The sequence below is a fragment of the Falco punctatus genome (genome assembly GCF_963210335.1).
Source record: "Falco punctatus genome assembly, chromosome: 8".
Taxonomy (NCBI): Eukaryota; Metazoa; Chordata; class Aves; order Falconiformes; family Falconidae; genus Falco; species Falco punctatus.
In genome coordinates, this window is record NC_137588.1 from 14,388,177 (window position 1) to 14,401,295 (window position 13,119).

Genomic DNA, 13,119 nt, shown 5'->3' on the forward strand with positions numbered 1-13,119 from the left:
AGAATGTACCCCTAATTAATCAGAAATCACTGGCAGCAGGTCACTGTGTCAAAAGAGTTTTGGCTGCACATTCCTCACTTCAGAAGGGCCCCATTTCCACACAGGGAAGGACTTGCTTGGAAGCTGTATGAAAAGATGAAAAATAGTCAACAACTCTGAGAAAATTGCCTGTATGTTTATGTCAATTTAATGAAGAAATATACACTCCATTTTAAGTGCCGCCTTGGTTTATTTTTTTTACAGAATAGAAAAGGATGAAGAGGACACTGAAGACAAAACATGCAAAGAAAACCTCAACTCAAGTTTGGTTTTAAGTAGAGCAAGATGTTAGTGGAGCTGTATGGCGAGCAACTGTACCAGAATTTGGAAGTGCCAGACCGTACCTATACCACAGCAGATATTTTAGGTAAATTTAACTAAATATTATCATCTTGTATTGGCTCAATTTTAGTGATGAGTTTAGTGAGGTTTTGTCCTGTGTATGCTCCTATATAGCACAAGTGTAGTATGCCCATGGAATTCACTTGCTCTATGGCTCTAGCAAACACACAGCAAGGTGTTAATATCTGCGTAAGACATTTTGCCTGAGGGATTCTGCTGTGAAAGGCTAATACTGGTTTCTTCTTTCCATGAGGCAAGTTCAAACATTAGCAGTAAGCAGTGGGGAGAGGGTTTTACTGACAGTAGCCAAGCCCAAGGAGGACAGTTTGAACTAACATTTGCTGTTACTGAATTCTTGCTAAATCCAGATTCTAGGAATTTACAATGTAGTCTGCAGAGTGTTTGAGTTGACTTTGACGCCAAGTTAGGAAAGGCACCTCTCCTTGAACAAAACCAAATCCACACTGTATCCATTGGTTACAATACCCTTTATTATAAGTAAAGCAACCAATTTTCTCCAAGGCATGGAGTGCCTTCATTACTCCTTGTGTTGATTTTTTTCTGAAAAAAAATTGTAAATAGTTTCAGAAAAATCCATTATTCCAGTAGAAGGATATGACCCTCAGACAGCTCCATAATTTTAATTTGTCTGATTATGGTGCCATGCAGTGGCATGCCTTACAGTGTGATGGGACTGAAAACAAGAAGAGTCTGATGCCAAAATCACTTTCTGCTCATGATATTTTTGGGTTTGGTTTGTTTGGGGAAAAAATATGGCTGGTGAAAATATTAGATAAATCAAGGAAGTTTATGGTTCTTCCTTCAAATGCTATGTGCTTCATACCTGACCCAGAAGAACTATTTGAAATGAAGGACTAAAACCATCTCTGCTCCACTTAAATTCAAGACTTATTAATTCTAACTGCCTTAGCTGTGCCAAGCATCGCCAGCTGTGGAGGTGGATACACATCTATTAAGAACCAGACTAACATCTATTTTGTGTGCTGGCAACTGTCAGAGTGAACAGTAATCATCAGCAGCATGATTACCACTTTATGTGTTGTCCCCCACATATGCGTATGTATTAATGGAATCATAGAATCAAAATTGTTTAGGTTGGAAAAGACCTTTAAGATCATTGAGTCCAACTGTTGTATTTACATATGTATTTAGGGATATATTTAGGATTATAACACATGGTATAACCTCCTGACCTTCCTGGTGGTACCATAACACAATCCTTGAGAACATTCTCCTACCCCCACCCCTGTACTTAAGCGATGTGAGAGGAGAGGAACAAAGATCTTCTGAGTGTAATAACAGTATGGTGTTAAGAGGCCTTGTCTGCCAAGACAGATAATCCTATGACAATGTAAATCTGCTACTTCAGTCCAAATTCACAGGTGGAATTCAATGCCTAAGTATCTTTAGCCTCCAAGCAACTTCCTAAACCAGGAATAATAGCATTCCTCTACCAGACAGGTATACCTGCATTAATGAGAATATCAGATCTCAAAGAGACAGAAGCCCCAGACTGACTTCCCTGGCCTCACCTGTCTGTGCTAATCTGTTTATAACACCATGTTGTTCCTGGTTAATATTGCCTTCAATCAAATAATATCCTGTTAAACACTAACTTCTCCTTAGTTGACTGCTAAACCACGAAGTGGTAGCTTCAGTGGCAACACCATGGTACTCAAACACAGTAGGTGAAAGTACTGCGTTACCACAGTTCTCCTCCTTCTGTGCCTTGTGTTCTCTATTGTATTCATTACTGGATTTCTGTGATGCATCACACAGTGGTTGTGTGTATTCTGGGAAGGGCCAAGCATGTGCTTGTGAACTGGTTGAGTTCTCCATCTCAGCGGCAGTTGTTTCTTTTCACACAAAGACGTGTAAATTTAAGGAAGCGTGTGCATTTGAGTCTTGGCTGAGGCCATAACTGATGTATGCTGTGTGATACTGATACATATTTTGTGATGCCAGTGCACTATTACTCTCATCTGGGAACTGGAAGCAATACCAAGAATTCCTTGTCAAGGGTGACTGTGAGGATCAAAAGTTTTGAGGGGGGCAAGTAACTGCTGGAATATTATTTGTTTGGTACTAAGCAGATTTTTTTTGTTGTTGTACCCATGAATTTCTGTTGCCATAAAAGACAAAAATATACCATGGCTTTCTAAGAAACTCTGACATCAGTGCTAATACACTGTGACCTGCTTGGGGAAAAGAAAGAAGATGGATGTGGAAGAGGTTGTATGCTGTATATCCATGGGAGTGTTTGAGGGCATCAGTGTATACCCCAGTCTCATCCTTTCTTGGAGAATTGTAGGGTGCAGACATTAAAGTTCACGGTCCATAGATATATAGGGGAGCAAAGAAGGAAATTAGGGTAGCAATTATTCAATCTGATATTTTCGGAAAGGGAGATCATCTCCAAAGAGAGGAAGATGTTACATTCCAGTGTGTCTGAGTAGATAGATTTTTATGGATCACTCTTCAGGGCTGAATACAGAAAAAAATACTTTTTTCTGAAAAGTTAACCCTAGCCTGGTGTCTGATCTAAGGACCATTAAAGCTACTAGGCATGTTTTCAACTGAAATAGAGGTTAGGTTGCAACTTTAATTCTGCCCTGAATATGGAGATTTTTTGATTCATGCAAAACTTTCTTTATTTTGTCATACAATAAAATAGATTTTTTTAACAAACACCAACAAAAGTGCTAAAAGACAGCCAATCTAATTATAATATTTCTGTCAGCACCCGTTCTTTTGGCCCCAGAAGGAGCAGACTCCTGCCATGGTTCTGCTCTTCAACATAGTTCTGATTTTAATAAGAACAGGAGGAGGCCTATAGAGAGCGTAACATTTTCTGCAGGGGACCAGTCCATGCCTCAGCATTAATAATGCAGCAAATTAATGGTCTTCTCAAAGAGCTGCTTTTTCGTATGATGACAGCCCAGTGTGCCATATTTCCTACAAAGCTATAGTTTATGACTAAGATGCTGATCAGATGTTATACATACATTCATGTCACAGATTACCAAATGGCAGTAACAATGGAGATATCTTCCAAGTTTTACACAGACTTTTTCTTTGTTTCTCTTTTTTTTTTTAAATGAAAAGTTAATTCTCAATCCACCTCAAGCACTCTTTTTTTTTTCTTTTCCACATCTAACCACCCCCAACCCCCTCCCCCACCATCAATCTGTGTAAAATCTTTCCAGCAAGACCTAAAAAGATGTGATATCCTCTTGGATTCATGTTTCATGTGGAATCTCAAGCTGAGAGAGGCCTCAGGATAGAGCACTAACTGACAGGGGGACGGCAAGGCAGTTGGGATTGTGTAGGCGTGCAGAACTGAGGAACCAGGGCTGCTCAATATGTTTTTAATGAAACTAATAAATACAGCCATTGAATGAATAGAGCTGATTGACACGGGGAGTTCCTAGTTCCCCCCTTCCATCTGCAGCCTTTTCAGTAGCAGAACAGAATAAAGAAATTTAAAAAGAAACTGGGACATGTTTTTTCAAAGAAATGTTATACAAAATTGCAAGCAAAATGCTGGATAAAAGAAAATTGTTCTTTTTCTACAAAAAGCCTAACATGGTTTTCCCATGTTCTTTCCACAGAAAAGAATCAAACCCTCTCTCAAACCCTCTCTCACAGTTTCCAGTGAGCCAATGGAAAGATCAGTAATGGAATAGCTGAAAAAAATTCAAAGTAGAAATTGTTTTTCATTATCCTTTTCATGACAGGGGAAAAATTGCTAGGAAAAATCAGCTCTCCCACTGCTTTATAAAAAAAAAAAAAAGAAAAAAAAAAAGAAAAGAAAAAAATAGAAGTGAGCTTTGAAATGTCTTGATGATAAAGACTGAGCATTTCCAAGGGAAAATGCAGCCCTGATCTAATTATGGAAAGGAGCTTGCAGCCACACAGCTCTGACCTCATCACACCACGCAGGATCAGGCAGCGCATTGTCTGCACTGGGTAGTATGTGGGTAGTCAAGTCTTTGAGTAGAAGAGTGCCTGCATTTCCACATACGTTCTTTTTCCCCCATTAGCATGTTGACTGTGTTTTCAGTTCTAAAAGATGGGAACAGGGATGATGAATGACCTTGAGGACAGCTAAACTCATATCACAGTGGTGTATTCCAAAGTGGGGAGCCAGGCAGAGTAGTTGTTTAAAAATAGGTAGATAGCCAAAAATAAATACTATCAATGTCTGCATACCACAAGCTTAAAAATAATAACAGGTGAAAGCAGAGTGTATGACAGTGGAAGGAGAACTTGACGTAATGGGTATTTCTGAAGAATGAGGGAGTGTCAAAAATCAATGGGATACTGTAATACTTACTATAATCTCTAGAGCAAGGACAGCAGGTTAGGTCACAGAGTGAGGGGGAGGAAAGGGACTCGGCAGTTGCAAGACACCATTGGATCTATAGAGATAAGATTTTAGTAGCTGAAGAAAACCAGATAGTAAAAAATCTATGAATTTATCTATTAATGGCTGACAAGAAGCAACTATATATTAGGAGTAAATAAAAGGGATCACAGTGTAATTCTGAGCAACATCCTCTGGGTAAGAAGCATACCAAAGAGTAGCTTTTAAAATTTGGAAAGGGGAATTTTCTTATAAAAAATACACAATCAAATAGAGAAGCTAGTGAACAAGCCATGGAATTGCGAGTAAGGATATTCACATCTTTAGGCTGAGCAATGAGTTATTTTCTGAGAAACTCACAGTAGATTTTAAAGACTAGATTATCTAATGCTTGTTTTTCTACCTTCCCACCTCACACCCTATTACACTGAAATATTTTCCAAGATATTCTCTCTTCTGCTGTTCCCTTTTATATCTTCCTCCCACAGAACTGTTATAGCAATATTCCAGCTGTTTTCTTGCTGCTGTGGATATACACAGAAGACTCCCATGCCGTTGTATAGATGATAGACCACAATGCCTCAAAGTATCCCTGAGCTGCTTAACCTTATACAGTGCACATTGCAGAATTCAAGAAATTAAAGTTGTCTGGGGGGGGGTGGGGGGAGATGGGGGGGCAGGGGGCTAGGGGCTACTCCACAGAGGTTTAGGTCAAACATATGCACAAGGCTTTGTAGGAACAGAACCTCCAAATGTCATGCAAAAGTGAAAAAAAAACCCACCTGTATATTCATAGTCACAACAAGATTATTTGTATTTGAAAAATAATTTGGCCAGAGCCTGACTTGCAATGGCTAATATTCTTATTCCGTAACTAGGTTAGTCTTGCTGGCACTCTATTGAATCCCACAAATATCCAAATTAAACTGGAGCAGTACAGAAGAGGTTTTCTGTAACTCTCACTTCTCCTTCTGGGTCCTAAGTAAATAGGTGCATGGTGTGCATCATGCCAAGTGGCCAGCAAAGCTGAGCTCTGACAAGTCAACTACCAATGCATGTTCCAGGGTCAAGCTCACTGGTATCAATGGAATTTTTGTCTTAACAGTGAAAGTGGATCAGAGTCCCCTCTGGGCTGATCTGTTGTGAATGCCTGTGCTATTGATAGACTATTCTACGAGGATTAGTATTTTTTAAAGGTACAGAAAAAGGAGTCGGGAAGAAAAGAAATAGTAGTAGCATGAAAAAATATTTAATTAATTAACCTGCCTTCCCCAGTTCTTAGTTCTTTTCTTTTTTCTAGGGAACCATCTATTTAATCAGGGAGTTTTAATCAAATGAGTGTTTTTTGGAGATGCAGACAATTAGTATGCTGCTTGTCACAAGTTTAGCTATCAAGTGATACTTTTCAGGACTTATGCCTCCTATAGACTATCAAGCTGGAAACTTTGCAATGAAATGAACTTTCATGAGTAACCCTTATAAGCACATGAGATTATCTTTAAGGAATTTATTAGATTTCTTTCAAATATTTCAAGTGAAATACACCTGAGATACTCCAATTCATTAATCACTCTTCTAGAATTTTGTTCTCTGGAGCTCAGATCCAAAATCACAACTTCTGCCAACCCCAGGGCTGGATCATGTTTCTGTGAAAATCAGAATCATTGCATTGGCTTTACAGGCAATACATTCAGGCTCTAAATGTCTAATTAAAATGTGAGACTTATTTGTCAAAATATTTTAGAAGTATTGGCAACGTTTTTCTACATGTGGGAACACTTTTTGCCATGGTCACAAAATTAGATGGGTATTCAAAAGATGTCCTGAAGACTTAGGAAAGATAGTTTTGCGTGGTAGTTTTATTTCTTCCTCTTTTATTTTGTTTTGTTTTACTTGCAATTTGTATGGCTCCTTGGGGCTGATTTATGATTTTCAAAAATGTGGTTAAGTAGTTCATTTACAGAAGACAAACATCAATAAAAAAGCCAGGTTCAGTCTTATGTGTACTTTGTCCTCAGGCTTCCAGAGAAACTGAAATGGTTCAGAAGTACAAATTCCTGTTAAAAAGTTGGGAATGTGTGCTATTTTTATAACTTGTTCCTCCACCTTGTTATTTAAATAACTGCCTCCTTGCCTACCCACCATATTTAGGAAAAAGAACTTTGCACAGACACATTGTATATGACAGGGGGAAAAAAAGGGGGGGGGGGGCAGGATATAAAAAAAGAAAGAAAAAGAAAACACACAAAAAGATTCCCATCTACAGAGCTGCAGAAGAGAAGACATAGCCTCCAGTTCAGGAAATACTTCCTGTTCCTAAAAAGGTGATTAATCATGTGCTTTAAGTGCACACTTATGTGCCTTGCAAATTTGGGGTAAAGGAGGAAATAGTGTGCTGAGTAGAACATCCTGGTTTTATTTCCTAAATCGTCTTCTTGTCTTTAAGATCTTGTTCTGTCTGACCAGACAACTGATAATCACAGGACAAAAATCGATCTAGGGCCTGGAGCAACTGATTGCCAGCAGGTCAGCTGAAGCGCATCCTGTGCTGGGGACTAGTTGCTGGAGTTTTACAGTTGTTAGGGAATCTGCTGGGGAAGACTGTGAAACCCAGCATATGTATTTCTGTTTTTATTAGTACAGGGAGAGAAATTGGGAACAGATCGTCATTCTTTACATTCATCCTCACTTGGAAGAATCTGGGTGCTAGAAAAAAAATATTAATGTACAAATTCTTATTTATATAGTGGTACCTTTGTATAGCTGGGTAGAAGAGCCTTCATTTGAGAATCAAGGAAAAAAAATGGTACTGAATTATAAAGTCATATAAATAGCTTTTCTGTAAATGTGAATCTGACCTCAAGTATTAGGAGCTCCAGAGTGAAAGTATAGCATTGTTAAAAAATAAAGGGGCAGAGGGGCTTAAGTTCAGGCATGTAATTGCTTTGCAGACATTCCGCATGCAAAAACAGAAGGCAAAAACTTCTTAGGAAAAGTAAGACAGTGTGATACATAAAGACATTTACCCCTAGGTAAATCGGGAGTTAATTCTCCTGAAGTCAACAGACTGGTGTAAATTGATCCTGGAGCAAAGCAGGAGTCTGAGATAACATTTGCCTAAGTTACCTCCCTTGTTATTGGGAGGATTGTCAGCTGCTGCCACATGTATTTGGAGCTGCAGCACAAGAGGATAAAGAGAGAATGCTTGAGAACTAATTAACAAGTTACCAGCTGAACGTGTCTCATTATTTTGAAATGTAAATGTTTTTCTTGATTAAATGTAGACCATTAGCTCTACTCTATGATAGAGGAAATTTCATCAGAAGTGAAAGAAGAGGAAGCAAGGAGCTTTGTGGTGTTGTGATGGACATTGAAATAGCTGATCCATTGGGAAGTGTCACAAGAATGTACAGAGAGCTGTTAGCATGAGCTTTTATATTTGAACTTATCCTCTGCAACTGGAGTTGAGAGGCTTTTACTGTCTTCAGGTTATGCAGAAAGGAAAAACATGACTTACACTGACCAGCAGTTACCAATCAGTTTAATGACAAGACAAACTCCTATTCAGCAGGATCTTGGTAACGTTTCATATAAATATAAGTTCTAGTGTAGAACAGGCAAAAGCTTCTCCTCGGATCCTTACCATAGATTTTTATCTACTCCAGATGCCTGGAGTTCCTATTCATGAAAACAAATTTCTGTACGTGTAAAAAAACATGTGTAGTGGATTTAGACACATTCCCAATTGACTTGCACAAGAATAACCACCTATTTTAAACACCCACTGAAAGGCACATTTTTTTATATACAAGGTCAAATTCTATCCTGATTATAGAGCAGGATGAATGAAAAACATTGAAGTTAGCAAAACAACCATGGATAACAAAGCTGTCCTTTCAAAACTTCTGGTCCTGTGGTGTGGATTTCTAGATCTGAAATATGCAGTCAGCTTCCAAACAACCTCCTCTTGACCTGTGTCAGGGAGCCAAGACCATAGCATTTGGATTTTGCAATCCACTTTTCTTCTGTCTTCTTTCCAAGTGCAGCAGGAGACTCCCCAGGTGTTTCATTGCCAGAAGTCACAGTGATCTTCTGTCTACCTTGGGAGAGTGTTATATGAAATGCAGTTACCTATATATTGAATGACCAAAGGGCCAATAGAATCATCTGAAGTGTTACTCCATAGCTGTGCAGCTCAGTCACCCTGACAAAAGTACCATACTCTGTGTACTGCAACTTTCATGTAAATAGCAAGCAATATTTTTCATAAAGTTTGTGGTGAAGGCTTTGGGTAAACTGGCCAAACTCGCAATGATGGGGTTATGTCCAGCTCCACTACAGTGATTATTGCTCAAGTTCTTGGGCTACAGAGAAAATCTATGTGATTTTTGAAAAGATGAGCCCCCAGAACAACTGGAAGGTGTCATTATATATTGGCTAGAGCAGAAAATAATTCCTCTTCCTTGTTTAACAAGAAACCACCATCTACTTTTCTCCTCATTCTGTCCAGACACAGAGTCAGGCTTCATTTTACCCATTCAACAAATAGAACCTTCACCACTAACATGAAAACATAGGCTTGTGTCATGCTAGCACCAAGAAGTAACTAGGGGCAGGGTGCCCATTATGCTAGGTGCTGCACAAACTTCTAAAGGAAACTATCTGTGATAAAGATGTTGACTTCTTGTTTAAGACAAAGCATCACTACCCTGGGTAGGAGGAGGTGGGGAGTTAGGGGAATGCATGGTTATAGAGACGAGCTTTGAGAATGTAAAATTGGTAAAGATTTTGAATTCCTGCCGTTTCTGAACCTAAGGCTCCAGTAATGGGATACCAATAGGATAGGTAAAATCGCATTCCTCTGAAATACCTTGTCTTGTATTCTGGCTTTATCAACTGGCTAGCAGTTGTTTTCACTGCAAAGTGAAACAAAAAGTGAAAAAAAACCCACAGTGAGCATACCAGATGATTTTCATACGTGTTTAATAGAGCACGAGTAAAGCATTATCCAAAATGACTTATACCTTCTCAAACAATGATAGCTCTAGGAAAAAGCAAATATTGACACTTCAATAATGTTTGCCCAGCAATCAGTGAGCGGTATACAGCACTCAGGGTGTCTTTGTTACAGGAATCAATTATGAAAATGGAGAGCTGAGGTCCTCCAATTAGAAGTATATAATAAATGCTGACATTATTGAAAATGTGCACTCTGAATCTTTCTGAGGCTATGCATTTATCCACATCTCAGTCAGTACCACTTGAAACTTCCACTCCAGTTGGCTACCTCCCAGTATCCATACCTTTAATTTTAATGTTATCTCCTATGTGTGAAAATAGATGTTTGTCACACTAGATCCACACAGCATCCACCTGTTCTGCCTTCAAAAATGATCAGTACCAGCTTTATCAGAGGACATAGTCCTGCAGCTGAGGAGATATTGAAAATATGCTCCCAGAGAATGTTTCCTCCTATTCACATTAACTGCATAGTATCCTGACATAGACTTCATACACATTGGTTACATGACATCTGTCTTCTTCCTACAAACACTTGTTTCCTTCTCTCTGCTTGACCGATGCTAAGGTTAGCCTTCCCGTGTACCAAAACATTGAGATATGAAAATAAAGGGCTGGAGTCTTGATTAAATTTTCCTTTGCCACTTCATACCACCAGTGAGGCAAGGGGGTCAGCAGTCCCTCTACACACAGTGAGGACTGGAGTCGCAGCTCTTCTGTGTCACTGAAGCACTTGAAGCAGTTAAGAGATTAGTGACTTGAACCCTTAATGTTCAGTGAATGAAAGCTGGTTCCAGTTGTTTGTGTCAGCAATGCATGGGATAGAACTTCTTACAGGAGAGATTCAGTGACCACTCTAAACGACTCCACTGGGGACAGATTGTTGTAACGTCTGTTTCTTGGTGCTATTTTCTGATTCTGTTAGCATTCACGAATGTCTCAACATCTAGCATTTTTCCATTACAGCCTCTATAATTTGTCACTGCTTCTCCCAGGACAAATATTTGCTGTGGAAAGATGAATCTGATTGGCTTGTTTTTAAGATCATAGCCTTTTCTCTTCCTTCTTTTCTGATAGCTTCATGATTGTTTTTGGCAGCTGAGTCACAAGAAGACGTTACACAAAGGGTATTTAAAGTATAATGAGGTTCAATGGAGTTGAAAGCTAAAGTTCATTAGCCTCACATTTAAGACTGTTAGAGCAGAGAGTCTGTAGTGAAGCATTGTGTTTGTCATTTGCACAGTGTTTCTGAAGAGCAAACAGCATAGATTCTCTGGACACTTACTGGCTTCCTTTCTGGCCTCGCAGCTGATTTTCATTTGCAACCGAGTCCAATATTGCAGAATGGAGATTGATGGAACCGTTCAGCACAGTGTCAGCAAGTGTATGTAACCTCTGCTCTGACCATCACCAAAGTTACCAGGAGAATGAATCAGAAAGGATTTGAGCAAAAGACAGTCTCGGTACCATAGTGACCATGCAGTTGCTAAGGATGTGATTAGCACTCTGATTGCAGGAACGGGAGAGTTAATTGCTATGTCCTCGTTCCATTTCTCCGGGGGAATACCTGTTTGCCAATTCTGCAAGACAAAAAAAGAAACAAACCACCCTCCTTTTGATTTTACAGCATCTGAGGCCAGCACCTGTTTGACAGTAAACATCTCCATTATGAAACTAGAATACAAAACTTTTATCAGCTAAGTGCAGCACATGCAATGCTAGCAATTTTTTTTCTTTTTTCATTTCTTGCTATATTTTCTCCTCCCATGCACAACACACACTTGCTCACTTCCCTTTGGAAGTTTGAGAGCCTTTTTTTCCCCCCCTGTAAATCTGAAATTCAGCTATTAAGCTGAAGAAGGCTCAGGGAAATGAACTGAAATGTCTAGTGAGAAGAAAAATGGCACTGTAAGGATAGGATAAAAAAAAAAAAAAAAGCTCGGGGTAATAGAGATTGATCACTCAATCTGTCCGTGGCCTCAAATAAAACTGAGTGAATTTAACACGTTAAGTTACAGTTAAGAGGCTGAGTTGTTTCTGTGGATATAATATAGTTTCAGATTATCATGGGGAGCCATTTATTTATTTCTGCATTTGTGAGTCATTTAGGCAGTCTCTTTATGTGAGTGAAAATATGTTTATTTTCCCACTCCCTGCTGTTGTGTGTTCTATTAATATCACACTAGTTGAAATAGATGGGCACAGTAGAAACTATTTGGTGTTGAATTTGTTTTTCAGATTTCTTTTTCTTCTCTTTCTCTTCTTCAGGCAGCTATTTTTATAAACCAGTTCAAAAGCCCCCAGGCACTTCTAATACAAGTTTTCCTCCATTTTTAAAACACAAGGCTTAACCCTGCAATAACAATCCATGAGGATTCAGGAGCCTATGTAAGGTCTATGATGTCTTTTATCCCTTTCAGACAAGATGAAAAAGATACTGTGTTTCCCTAGCTTTCCAAAACAAAGCATTGGGTACTCAGAAGTGGCTATAGTTCTGACTGCTTCTATTTGATAAAATATTGTAAAATACATCAAATATTATAAAATATTTCCCTTATTTGATAAAAGATAAAAAGCTAGAAACTGTCCAAAGAGAAGCTAAAGTAAATAGAAAAAGAATGTTGCTGTGATATCTACTGGTCCCTGTAGTTTACCAGAAACCACAATTAACATCTCCCCCTCCCTCACCAAGGTCATTCCTGGTAGATGCTGCTGTAGATGCTGTTGCCCCTTTCCTCATGGCAGAAGCTAACAGGATGCTGGGATATTTTCCCCTTTTCATACTCCCCATAACCTCTTCAGAATTGTTTCTCTTCTCTCTGCCCTTCCTATGGCTCCATTTGGATTTTACTCAAGTGTGGACATGCCAAGCAGTGATCTGGTGGCATGCCATGCTTGGCAGTGTAAGTAGAGACTATAATGAGGATGCTGAAGAGCTTGTTATGAGGTGAAGCACAACAGGTTTACAAAGGAAATCAGTGGAGAAAATTAATGTGAAGTGTTCCTAGCTGAGCCAAGCAGTTTCCAGCTGAGGGAGGTTACAGATGGGAGCTCAAAGTCCAGGAGCTGGTGCTGGAAGACCTGACTGTCAAATCTGACTCAGCAGTTCTTGCCTATGTTGAAATGGTGGGGGATTATAGCACCTGTACTTGATGGAGGTGCTGTCCAATTGGTGGAGGCAAGAAGATTGTACTGGGGGCTCCAGGCAGTTACCTGGGGGCTCCTGAACTCATATAAGCTGAACTGTGCTATTACTGCTGTCTGTAGCAGAAGCAGGATGGCACTGAAAATGAGATCGTCTTCACACCCTCAGCCAGCATGACCCAGTTAGC

At 39.3% G+C, this 13,119-nt stretch overlaps 1 protein-coding gene across 1 annotated transcript in view; it reads left to right on the forward strand.

Moving 5' to 3' along the window:
- KLF7 (KLF transcription factor 7) overlaps positions 1 to 13,119 on the forward strand; it is a 114,687-nt gene that overhangs the window by 71,355 nt on the left and 30,213 nt on the right. The window contains exon 6 of the transcript XR_013930163.1: positions 244 to 406. The gene's annotated coding sequence lies outside the window, so the exon portion shown is untranslated. The remainder of the gene's footprint in view (positions 1 to 243; positions 407 to 13,119) is intronic.